The 14,039-nt window shown below is 30.2% G+C and overlaps 1 long non-coding RNA gene across 1 annotated transcript; it reads right to left on the bottom strand.

The window, feature by feature from the left end:
- LOC108662886 lies at nucleotides 10,236-12,131 on the bottom strand. The gene is made up of 3 exons (XR_001928742.1): nucleotides 12,087-12,131; nucleotides 11,228-11,303; nucleotides 10,236-10,379 (listed from the first exon to the last, which is right to left on the bottom strand). It is a non-coding gene; the product is annotated as an uncharacterized LOC108662886 (long non-coding RNA).

Here is a 14,039-nt window from a genome sequence, read left to right as displayed (position 1 = left end):
TCAAGGCCGGAATCTTGACATGAAGTTGATCGCACTTTATCTTGTCATACTGGAACTTGATTTGGAGGATCGGTAATTAATTGTTTAATTAGACTCAATTACACTAAATCAAACATGAACAAGATCCTAGATTTCTTTTGCTTTATTTAACGAAGGGTAAGTAATTTTTCAACATTTGGAAAATTGGATTTTATTAAAGTATTATTATCTGCCATCATTTCTAATCTCCTTCTTTAAGTAACGGTAATTAATTCCTTAATTAATCTCGAAAGAAGCTAAAACTGATCACATCCAAAGCGATTGAGTTACAACTTTTTTTAAAATCATTTTGTGAGTTTACCCCTTAAAGAAGTAGGGACATTAAAAATAAATGTTGGAAATTTTTTATAAAACGAAAATTTGTATCCACAAATTTTGAATATGTAATAAATAGTTTATTTGAAATAAGAATAGAGCTTTAACAAGTTGAATGCATTTAGTGGTATTTAGACCAACTTTTTTTGTCTAAATATACCTACATTCAAACTTTGATATATTCTTTACAACCAACCAAGGTTTGGTTCAAATGAATGGTCCATTGCCTCTCCACATTTGGGTTTTTTTCCTTCTTGGATTATGAACTCAAGCCACAATGATGTTTCCTATTAAAATTAATCTCGAATGAATAATTGTTTATTAAATTTAACATATCTTATGTTGACGTGAAAATTCGAAAGATTAAATAATTGATTTATGATATAATACTTGTAAAAGGTTTACATTATTTTAAAAAATTAAATAAATCATTATTCTTCTATTATATTCATTTAAGCTTTTATATTTCAATTAATGATAATTAATCATCTGTTAATGATAAGGACTAAAAACTTGATTCAAATAATAAAAATAAGAATTTTTGTATATAATTTAAGGATTGTTCAAAAAACAAAAAATGAAGATAATTATCAATTGAATCACCTCTTATTTTAAAATGTTTTAAAATTACATTAATTTTAATTTATTAAACACTAAAAATTATTATTCTTATATTTTAAAATGAATTTTCATACTTATTATTAAACCTAAAAAAAGGAAAGGAGTATATTAAAATTTGGGAAGGAAATGAAAGGAAAACAGGGACAAGTGAAAAAAAATGTTGGACAGCGCAATTACCGGATGAGCGCTCTCTTTTCCGTAGTCCGTTGCACGTACAGTTCCGTGACTTCCCTTGTCCCGGTTAAACCCTTTTGTCTTTTGCCTACGTGTCACTTTCTTCCTCTTTTCATTCCTTTTTAACCGGCGTGGGGAAGACACTCGTTGGTTTTAGAGAGGGTGTAGTCCACGGCGGTGGAGTGAGAGTGAGGATGGGGCGGTGGTGTTTATGTAAAGAAAGACAGTGAAAAAGAAAGTGATCCTGATGTTTCCTCTTTTATGAACTCAACATGAAAGAACATATTTTGGAATCTTAAGCAACTAGGTGATCTAACCCCACGCCCCTTTCACATTTGTACTTTTTACTTTTTTTCTTTTTTTTTTAAATATGGAAAACTCTTTGAATATAAAATATACAAAAAAAGTTTTTTAAAAATTTTTTAATATTATAAATCTCATTTTTTCTAATTTCGTAATTCGATTTTAAAATTTTCGTATTCAAATTTTTAATTTTAACAGTTGAATGATCCAATGAATAATTAATTTTAAAAAGATGGTACAATTTGAATGAGGTGCATGTTTTAATCTTAATTACTATAATAATAATGGAAAATTAAATTCAAATAAGAAAAATGTAACATCTTTCTTTAGAAGACTAGTAATCAAATCCCTCCTACTTGCCTTACTTTTTATCTTCTTTTAAAAGGTGGTGACAAAAGTTTGATTACATAAAGTGAAATGAAATTGACATTTATGGATTTTTGAATTCTTTACTTTTTATGTCCAATCTTTAATTTTCCATCCATCAATTACCTTATAAATGTAAAAACTAGTGCGGATAGATTTGTCAAAGTTTTACACTATACTTTATTGGTGGTCCAAAAGAGTAAATTGGAACTTAATTGAGCCCACGTTAGGACAAGATTGCCAGGATTTTTAATTATCAAGAAGAAAAATCAGGAAAGCAAGATTTGGTTGGGCATAAATAAAATAGAAAAAAAATTATTTTATACACCAACGGTCTATTAAGTTACGATTAAAGAAATTAATAGATTAACTTAACATAATTACTAAATAGGCATGTGTTAGTGTTTTAATCCTTTCCTCTCAACCATAAAGAATGACGAATTTAAAATTTTGCGTGAGAGGGTAACTGTAAAAATAATTATCTTATATAAATTAAGTTATATATATAATAATAAAAAAATTAAATTTGGAAGGGTGACAGCCGTCACCATGCACCCGCCACTATTTTAATTTCACCGGTGGCCGAAGGTGGTCAGAGGGGGCTAGTAGAGGGTCCCTCAAAATTTTAAAAATTTATAATTTTATCCTTGTCTTGTTTTAAAATTTTATAATTTTATCTTTATTTAAAAAAATTTATAATTTTACTACTCTAATTATTAAATTTTTTATTTTTATCTCTTTAAATTTGAAATTCTAGTGCCCGAGGCCACAAGCGATGCGAGCGTGTGCGAGCTAACACGTAGGAGAGCTAGATTTCTCGTTAGAACACATAAATTGGGGTGCAGGCAGATTGGCAGGCATGAAGAGACACAACAAACTCTGCCTGGCCAAGACCGCACCCGCTAGCTTCCAGAACTGATCGTTGTTACGGAAACATAGACGTGCAGACAGCTCCATTTTGAACCCCAATGGTTCACTAGTCGTTGGTCATCGTTTGCAACTGTTAAAAAGGGGCTTTTGAGCGTATAAATACCCTCATTAGAACTCTAGCTAAGTACATTATTCACTCTCAATTAATACAAAGCTTTCCAAGCTTTCTTAATTAATTCTCATTTCTCAATTATTTAAAATCCTTTTTTAAGTTGGTATATAATCTTTCTCTCAAAAAAAAATCGAATCTCTCTTCCTCTAATATTAAAAAAAAATCTTTCTTCAAAGTTAATTGTGAGCCGACCCAGTGTGAGGCAGGGCTGAAGCTAACTTAGTCACCAAAGTGACCTCACCTAAGCCTGGTTAAGGTCACACGGTGCCTTGAGACAAAACACCCTATGACATCAACCTCAAAAACATGCTTGTGGAGTTCAAAATGTACACCAACAGTGTATAGAATTATGTATAGACGTATAATCCATTACTTTGAGTACTATATACATATATATCGAATCAGATGATTTACTTATAACCTCCCACCTTAATGAAATAAATTCAACTTTCTTTTAAGTTCATACTTATCCATTGCACTAAACTTTACGATTTTCTTTTTGTTTTTTTATAAGAAAAATGTTGTGTGATTTTTTCTTTTGGTCAAACCACTGTTTATGTGCTGTGGCCACAAGAAATGGAAAAGCAATGTGAACAAACTTTAGTGGTGTCAGTATCAAATTAACTTGTTTTAAAGTCTGAATAATTTAGGTAAAATAAACACCAAACAAAGGACATTTAATTAATGTTGTTTGGAAGCGAAAGGCATTCATTCACTTCATATTTGATTGCCATCTTCCCCACGCAACGGCAAAGCACGCAAAAGCAACCAAAACTGAGGTACGAACACTGCCAACGTCATTCTTCCTCTTTAATAAATTAACCAATCACCTATTCATTTATGTTTTTAATATTTATATACAAAGTATTGTTAAAAGGACAATTGCATGCTTTGTGTCATGCTCGCTTCTTTTTGGTCGAATTGACATCTTAAAACTACATATAGTATTTTCTTTTTCAAATACTTAATATTCTTTTTTTAATAAGTTTTTATTAATATTTAGCATCAAAATACAAAAAAAAAAAATTCAATTTTATAGAATAATTTGAAAGTTTTAATGGAAAATACACTAAAATTATGAATAGAGAAAGACATAATGTATTTTCAATTTTGTTTTACGTAATATAGAAGTCTCATTGATTAGAAAAAATGCGTGTTTCATGATGTACATAACTATCTTTGAATTTTTGCTTATATATTGCATGATAAATGCTACATATATATGTATATAAAAGTCATTGCAAAACTCATGGAGGTGATTAAGTTGAATTATGCAATTAGTGTAAGTCAAATAGAATTGGTGCATACATAGGTATATAATTAGAGGTTTTATTTTATTTTTTATAGTAAATTAATTATTATACATACGTTTGAGATGATTTTAACCAATAATTATCGAACAAATGCATGGTTAATCGAGATTGAAAGAATAAAATCATAGGGAAAACATAATTAATTATCAAGATGGGGAAAAAGTCAAAAGCCAAGTTAAGTAGCTGGGTTTTTGCGTTATTTCTTAATTTGATTATGAAATGAGTTAATTTTATTGTGGTGAAGTAGAGGTTAATCAATTTCGTAGCCAAAATAGGGCTGCTCACCCATTGCCTTAGGTACGGACCGTGGCTCAAAATTCACGAGCCATTGCCCAACCCTAGCGTAGGGCGGCTTGGGTGCACCGACCGCCATGCCCACTCCTAAATTAGATAAAAGCTAATCCCTTCAAAACTTAGTCCACATTTATGTATTTAGGCCAAAATATATCATCTTATAAAATATAAAAAAGTGATTAAATATTCACTATCTACATAAAATAAAGAAGAACCTACACATTCTATACCTTATTTCAAAACCAATTTCTTTGTCACGAGATTATAGCATATATATATATATATATATTCTTAAATCTTAAATTTTTTAGCAATAATGGGTGGATATTAACTGAATATGATAATTATAGCATCTATCTGTAAATAAATATAAATATATATAACATCATTTAAAGAAAAAAAAGAGGAGAGAGAGAGAGAGAGGAAGNAACATCATTTAAAGAAAAAAAAGAGGAGAGAGAGAGAGAGAGAGGAAATGTTAATAGTGACTAAAGTATAGATGTCACACGTTTTTTCCAATTGATTGAAATATAGTTTAATTAAGAATTTGAGAATGTTTTGCTATATGATCATCTTAGTTACAGGGAGGGAAGACCTCATGACTCATGACACTTTAAAATTAAAAAAAAAAGAACAGAAAATGTGCATTCACACAACATTGTGCTACCTTAATAAAAACTAACCAACTGTACAACCTGTATTGATTTGGGAAACCATTTAATGGGGCTCATAAATGTTACTTGCAGAATCCTTTGTATATTTTATTAATTAACTTCTCTGAATAAATTATATATTATATACAAATTAAAAAAATTAAAAAATTATTGTGTTCTTAAAATTCTGAAAGTTTGAAAGTCATTACTCAATGATTGATGTTGATGGAAATTCTACACATTCACACTGCACACAGTAAAGCAGCTGTGATCTTCAAGTAGCCTCACATGATTGCATGCTAGGCATTAAAATTCTTCCAATTACATAATTTGGTGGATCTCTGATTAACTAAATAAAGATTTATTTAGTTGCTTAGTTGCAATCATATAACCTCCATTTGATCGACTAGATGATTGGAACTGGATGTATAATCTGGGTCAATCATCTCATTAATTAAATTAGGGAATGGATAATTTTCTTTAATTAATATAAAGTGTGACACTGATTTCAACGAAATTATGGTTGAAAACTATATTAATTTTAATATTCAACTAAAAATCTTGTATGAGTTGATCAGTGGGTAATTTCGTTCACACTGATTCTCTTCATTTTTTTTCAATATTTTATAAGTACATTACATAAGATGATTCATGAGGTTCTAACTAAACAAATTAAAATAGATCGAAAGGTCTGGGATGAAATATCCATTGCTTTGGGCTGATTTAAGAAAGAAGGAAAAAGAGGTAATTAAAAACAATGAAAAAAAGAAATAAATGAGGCATGCTTGCCACTTCTAGCTTCAAAAATAGAAACAAAATTAACAAAAACTAGTACTAAATTAATAGATGCAAATAGAAAATTAATTTTCTAACTGTTGGTAAGAGAATTGTTGGTTTATGCTGGGTAACGAGATATTGTTCACCGCCTTCACGGTTTTGTTCTTTGAAAAATGACTCTTGAATAGGAGAAAGATAGACCCTTGCTTATAAACCACGGTCCACTCCTTAATCATTAAGGACGTGGGAACTCCCCCCAATAGTCAAGGGAGGATTGTGCTTTCTCTGAAAATTAATATGGCTTCTCACAAATAGTGCCATCTAATAATGTAAGGCTTGTTGCACTGCCTTCAATTACAAGGCACTATCCGCTTTATGGTCTACCCTTACCCTTACGGTATTTTCTTTTAAGAAAAGAAATCTCAATAGATGAAGGGTAGGCCCTTGGATAAGCCATTGTACACCTTTGACTAGGGGTTGGTATAGAGAAAGAAAGATTTCACATAATTAATAGTCCAGAATTGAACTATGATTTATAAACAAAAATTTACTCTTCTTATATCGAAATATCTTAATTTTTTCAAAAGATAAAACCGTAAAAACATGTCTCAAAGTAGATAATACCTCATACCTAATCACGATCCAATATTTGTTGCATCAACAAGTATTACATGGATAGTCAAATGAACTCTAAATAGCTGAAGCAAAAGTTAGCTAGTGTCTTCAATAAAGTGCTTTTCCCTTTTCATTATTGTTGCATCAACAATGTATGTGCAACCAAAGACTCTAACTTATAGTGATGTGGTGATTACATCTTTTCCTAATTATCCAAGGCTCCATTTATTAATTTAATTAGTGGAATCGTGCACTAAGAGGTCTCTTTAGTTTGAAAACTTGGAATCATATTAAACATCCAAGGAATCATTTTTGGAATCTAGTCGAAATTTCAAAGGTGCTTTCAATTATTTCTCTTCTCATTGGGTAGTTGTATCAGTTATCAATTATATCTAGAGGTTTGAAAGGTTATCAATTGTTTTTTTATTTAGTGTAGCATTTGATTTTAGTGCTTTTTTTTAAAGAAATTGGACTTTGGATTCTTATGAAAGTTCCAAAAGGCTATCATTTTAGTTTATGAAACTACCCCACTTTTTGTTTTCTTACTTGTTTTAATTAAAAGAGTGACGCTTGGTTTAGGCACTTGAAAGCTCATGCATCATGCATGAAAGCTACGTGAATCAATTTCTTGCTTGCAAGCCAGAACCAAGGCAAATTAATTTTGCTTAAGGATGTTCCCACCTAGCTACAACACACCAACTCCACTAATTTGTTTATATAGGTTTAAACCCTTTTTCTCTTCTCCATTTTCATCTTCACTAAAGATGTAAGTGAGTCAAATTATTCATTGAGTATAACTTGATTCTTTGTTGAATTAGACTATAGCTTAAACATTTTCAAATTGAGTTCAAATATTCTAATATACTTGAGTTGGAAAAAATTCATAAACTCTTTTTGTCTATTTGATTTTCCATTATGCTTGCATATAAATTTAATATAGAGTTTTATATAAAGAAACAAGTCTTTGATTTCTATAAAACTTAATTAACATTTACTTCATCTCAGATTGAAAAGATCAAAAAATACTTTGATTTTAGCATTTTTAATATTGAAAGTTTAGTTTTTTTTTTTTTGTTGAGCAAACAAAGGACCGCGTATATGACTTCAAACAATATTGGAATATATGTGTCTGCATATGAACCAAAGAAGGAAAATTTTCTATATGAAACCAAAGTTGAGATAGTTTTAAATTCTAGTTAGACTAGATACTTTGTTTAATTCTACAGTAAAATTTCTATAAATTAATATCTTTGGGATCATGAAAATTTATTAATTAATTGAGATATTATTTAATTAATAAATTATTAATTTATTAATTTATACATTAATTAATAAAAAATTAATTTATTAAGATGTTTTTTATTTTTTTTTTCAAAACATTGAAGTTAATACATATATTTTGTATTGTGATTTTACGAATATTACCTAATTACCGAATTACGAATTAACATTTGTTCAACCAAAATAAGTTCATAAAAGTAATTAGTGTTTTGAATAGAAGTCATGAATCTATCCATTTTTACAACAAACTAAAATTTAAATTCGATGTGTATTTAATTAATATACTTCATGAATATTGAGTCAAGCAAAAACATATATAAAAAGAACATATAATATTACAAATGTTAAACTAAATACAGTGACTTCTCATATCAAAGGTGTAAAGAAATTAACAATTACAGATAAAATGTGTAAAGCATTATCAGAATACAACATAGAAAATCCAAATTGTACTCAAAAGCAATAGCAATAGTACGTGTTCAAAAAGTTTAACTTACAAGTGAGTCAAGCAACAATATCAAATACAATCAAGAGGTCAAGTCTTTATCAGCCAATATCAAATTTCTCTTGCAATATAAGAACACTACACCATAACTTCTTAATGCACTGATAAAAGTTAGAGATGAGGTCCAAGTAGATATTAATTTCAAGAAGAAACAAGTAACATTAGAGTTATATTTTACAAAGTCCTCTTAATTGAGTCATGTATATATATAATTTTGATGTATAAAAAAATTATTAATTTATATATCAAGTGAGGCCTATGTTTTTTTTTTAAAAAAATAAATGTATTATCTTATAAATTTAGCAAATTATTAATTTACCATGTTGGTCCCAAGTTGGGACCGGTTAAAAATATTATTTAATTGATATTATTAATTTATCAAGTATTAATTTATCGAAGTTTTACTGTAGTTAGATTAGGATAACTTTTTTTAGTTAGATTAGGATTTCAAATCCTAATTAGACTAAGATAAGACTTTTATACTTGATCATGTGTAGAATTGAGAGATTTTGCAGAGAATATGAAACATATTTGAGAATTTTTCAATAACGTTGGTAAAGTTGTTATTAAGAGGACAAATGAAGGTTAAAATGTGAAAAAGAACGATCTAACTATTTTACAATAGTAACCAAGTAATAGTAATTATGGTAAAGTAAATCTAATTTAATTTAGAAATAAATTCATTTTCTTCACTCCTCTCAAGATGAGTATTATAAATATTAATAATACTTATCTTGTGTAAGAGTGAATGGAAAGGTCCTGGTTATAACACCTTTGTAAATAAATCCGCGAGCCAAAACTTGGTAGAAACATAGCAAGGATCAACCAAACCTTCAATATGTTAGTGTATGCCCTAGAAGCCAATCAGCTTGGATTAGAGATACACTTTGTTTCTTGAATTTTGGATATTCTTTTATCATTTAATGATAATATCGAGGTATTCACTTTATCAATAAGTCAATGCATGTGAAGTAGTTTACTATTCACTTATTGGATAAAGCCGTTGAAAAAACTTATGCTTTACGAAAAGATTGTAAAGATTTACAATTATAAGACCCGTATGCATTAAAGCATATATTCTAAATATTTTAAGCCATTGTATTATAGAGACGAAGGATCTATAATACTTAAAGGTCGACACATGTTATGTTCTTAGTATTTGTGGACAATTGATCTCATAGATTGATAGTATAAGAATACTTAGAACAAACATGTAAGTGCTTGTTCAAGCTAGAACAAGTTCACTAAACATAATTCAATAATAGAATTCTATTTGGTATCTCATTCAAGTGTTTATGGGTATAATTCTCTAGTGACAGTTGCGTAAGTGATCATTTAACTTGAGACATCATTGTTATCTTGCATAATGAGTGTTACACTTTGATTCCATCTTTACAAGTCCTAACTGAGGATGCCTAAAAAGGATGTCGTTGGGTATAGCATGAATCATATGGAGGTATATGAATTGTGTCATGACCCGGAATTCCCATCGAGCCCGTGACAACCACCGCGATGTCTCGATTGACATTCATTACCCGGAATGCCAACCGAAACCTCGCAAGGCTTTCGCATCAGTTTTACTTCTCCTCTGTGAGCAACAGTTATTAAATACCATGTTTTAAAGAAATATAGACCAATTTCAAATCAAAAACAATCAAAAAGTAATTTCTACTATACAGGGGTATTTTGGTCATTTTACCCCAAAATTTTCGAACCCTGGTAAAAATATGATATACGAGTAATAAACATCCATTTCATGTCTAAAAATAAGTTTCGTTGTCTAATTCATCAATTTAAGGTGGAATTTTAGCTATTCAAATTAAATAAAAATATTAAATAAAATATTTTATTTTCTTATAAAACAATATTTATAGAACTCTGCGTAAATAATTTTTGTAGTGTAAAAGCAAAATAAATTCATATATACAGTGGCACACGCAGCCAGGTATACAAATATCCTACAATGACATGTGGGCCCCCAAAATAACAAAAATAAACAGGGCTATAGACCTGCGATTTCTAGGGATGCGAATCTAAAAGCAACCCTTGACAAAATCGGCTGTTTACAGACTATCTTGAGCCTGAAATGGGTAAAAAGAAGGGGTGAGTTTTTATAAACCCAGTGAGTAAGCAAATTTCATCTAAAACATCTAAAGCCGAGTAAATTGAGACAATTTAAAATATATCATCATAATATGATTCATAACATCAAATCTCATTTCATTTCATGAAAATCAACAAGGCTTATGATTCTCGTAAAACCTTGGCTCGTGCCAAAAACTTGCACTCGATGACACCTTGCGCCGAGGCATCCAACCGAGTCCGCCAAGGTTGTTAGAATAACATATGAGTATAAAACTCATTTTTACATTTAAAAGCATAACCGTTCTTTGGCGTTAACTAAGTTTCACCCTCACGTGGTGGTTTGGCGTGAGGTGAACTCTAACTTTATCTTAGGAGATATCCTCTGCACCTCTCGTATTAAGGTAAATATAACGGGGTTTACCGTGCCCCTCTAATAGGCTGGTCCACGGAAATCCGTCTACTGCAGTAAGCTAAATACATAACCCACCAAATCAATAAAATTTCGACAGCATAACATGGCTAATATAGTACTATCCAACCTGTCAATGTAAGACAAAACAATTTATATAATTCACAAAACTACAATTTCAGCCATTCATGCTACCACAATTTCATAAGCCATCAATTCAAATCATGTATATATACATAATACGAATGTATAGCCTCCATTTACTTTATTTCGAAAATCAACATTTAGTTTCAGAATAATTTATAAATCTCATTCATTTAACCAACATTTAAAATGTAAAACATAATAATTTGCAAATTAAGTGCCTTATTCTTTAAAATCTTGAAACAAGTATAAACCACTTTAGATAATTAAGATGAACATCTGATTACTCACTATAGCAGGAGTTTGAAGTACTCCTATTTTTGGTCCTCGGACACAATATCTTTACCCTTATCAAATGGCTCACCACCTATACATAATACACGACATGTAATTTAATATATTTGTGCCAAATTGTTATAAAACTATTTCAGGCTCTATATGAATGCATGACATTGAATGAGAATTGTCCGAATAATCACTTAGTGTTCCATGTGGGTTCAATTATGATCGGACTGAATTGGCATTCGACCTAACTCGAACTATACACCATTGATTTAACCAAAACATCCGATTCAACTCCAAATATATTCATTACACTTCCAATAATCTAATACACCAAAACATTACAATAAATCTGATTTTTAACTAACTTTATCATTTTTCGAAATTCATTCCGATTCCGAACTAATATACTAATCAATGTCTACACAGTCTCGTAAATCCATATAAATATCATTAGGAATCAAATCCAAGTCCATTTACTATGATTTTCTCATTTTCCATCAAGCCATTTTCTAAAGGAACTATATTTTTCTATAACCGGTTTCGATACCCAACACCATAATTCATCAATTCCTAACTAAATAACATGAAACACAACCAAATCCATCATCAACATGCCATATAGAAAATTCAGCCAAATGAGGGTGGTTGAAGAACATGTGATTTTCTTGCTTGTTTTTCCTTCAAACATCACAAAATGACTAAAAACACTAGGATATTATGAAATCTAGCAAAATTCATCACCAAAACTTCTCTCTCTAGATTTGGCCAGTAAATGTTCCCTCTTGAAAACTTGAATTGCAGCCATGGAGAATGAAAAAGAATGCATGGGAAAGGTAGACCACAAGCTAAAATTAAAAAATCTTACCTTTACTTGCTTGATTCCTTGAAATCCAACAATTTCTCTTGAATTTTTCCTTCATAGGGTTTGTTCTTCTCTTTTTCTCTTTGTTCCCTTGCTTGGCCGGCCATAAGAGTGATTTGGGAGGAGTACGTGCTGGTTTTTTAAAGGAAATTATAAATAGATTAAAATTTACCACGTGTCATCATGTAATTGGTCAATGCTTAAAACTTAACAATTAAGCATTTCATTCCCACCACATATAATCTCTCACTTAAAAAAATAATGGGTGAAATTCATGGGTTTGACAAGTGTCATGGTGGTGTAAAATTTCAAAAATTCCAATTACGTCCCCGTGGACACGTAAAATGACCGTTTTGCCCTTATGTTCTGAAAAATGTCGAAATTGAAAATTTTCACTTCTCAAATTCAAATAATGCTCTAATTAATCAAATTTAGTCAAAATATCATCCAAAATTCCTATTTTACCCTTGGGTGGCAAAATGACCATTTTGCCCCTACGCTATGAAAATTTTTGAATTAACTCCAAATCAATCCTCGAATTCTGAATCATCATATTAAGACATTTTAAGGTTCAATATCTCTCAAATGCATCTTAAAATCTCTATTTGGACTAATTCGAGGCTTTAATCAACTTAATTGTACCATTGGGTACAATACCGACTTTTAACGATTTTTCGATACATTCACTTATGCAAACATTCTATCAAGCACATGAATGACATGACAAGTATATAATAGAGTAGGGCTTGACAAATTGTCTAGAAAGGAATCATCATCCAAAGTGATATGGGATGGGATGTATCTTATAGGCTAGTTGTTTTATATTTGCTCTCAAACAAATAGTTAGCCAAGGTAATTTAAGGGTTCAGGAAAAGTGAGTTTCCATGAAATCTTCAAGGGCAAATAACAAATATCAATAGACAACATGGAAAGACATAAATAGTAGACACTATACCATGCTTTTTACTCATTTCAAGATACATCATGATGTGATTGAATTACACCAAGAATCTGTGCACTGAATAGGTTAGTCAAACCACATTGACCTTTTTAATAATTGAAGGCCATGATGTGTTGCTTAGTCTATGAGTGTGGATTTATCAATTAGAGAATTGAGGATTAATTAAATAGAGATTTTATTTATCTAATTCTAAATATAATTTAGGATTACAATTATACTCATTGCCAATATAATTAGAAACCTAATGAGTCACACACATAAAGTAAATTGTCAAAATTAATTTAAGTTCATTTAAATGTGATCTAATTGATTTTATCGAGGCTTAATCCAATTAATTATTAGGCTAAATCAAATGTGATTTGATGGGGTATAAAGCAAAAGAGAAATCAACAAAATCCATATAGTATGGGATTTGTGAATTCTATTAGTTAGGCTAGGGATATCGGCCTAGCATAGATTATTCCCTTTAGCTTTGTTTTGGACTTGATTTATGTGTTTTATCATTTATGGGGTCAACTATGACTATGTCTTTTTAAAGTTTTCTCACCCGTTCTTGCATAGGATTGACTTGCCTTGCTCTAGGATCGATTGAAACTTTGTTTCTTCAAGATTCCTTGACATTTTAGCACATAGCTTTGGTCATATCTTTCTTGTGATCAAATGTTGAGAGTGAATTTCATGGCTTGAAAACAACCTTGGTGTTGTGAAGATCAACCATCTTTGAATGCCTTGAGATAAGCTTCAACACTTGTGAACCCATCTTCCAACTTCAACTTCTCAAAAATGAATGTTAAAGGGATCACAAATAGAAATCTTTCTAGCAAATTTAACACTCATACAATTAAGTTATTGTCGTAACGTGCGGGTTCGGGAACCCGATGGCCAGACGCGAGTGAAAACTCACTAAAAACTTAGGAGTCACCACCAATCTTTTTTTACTAGGTGTGATTGGCAACCTATTGACTCCATTCTAATCGATGAAGCCTTAAATTAAT

This window comes from Theobroma cacao, chromosome 7 (genome assembly GCF_000208745.1).
Source record: "Theobroma cacao cultivar B97-61/B2 chromosome 7, Criollo_cocoa_genome_V2, whole genome shotgun sequence".
NCBI lineage: Eukaryota > Viridiplantae > Streptophyta > Magnoliopsida > Malvales > Malvaceae > Theobroma > Theobroma cacao.
This window is presented reverse-complemented; position numbering and strand designations above follow the sequence as displayed.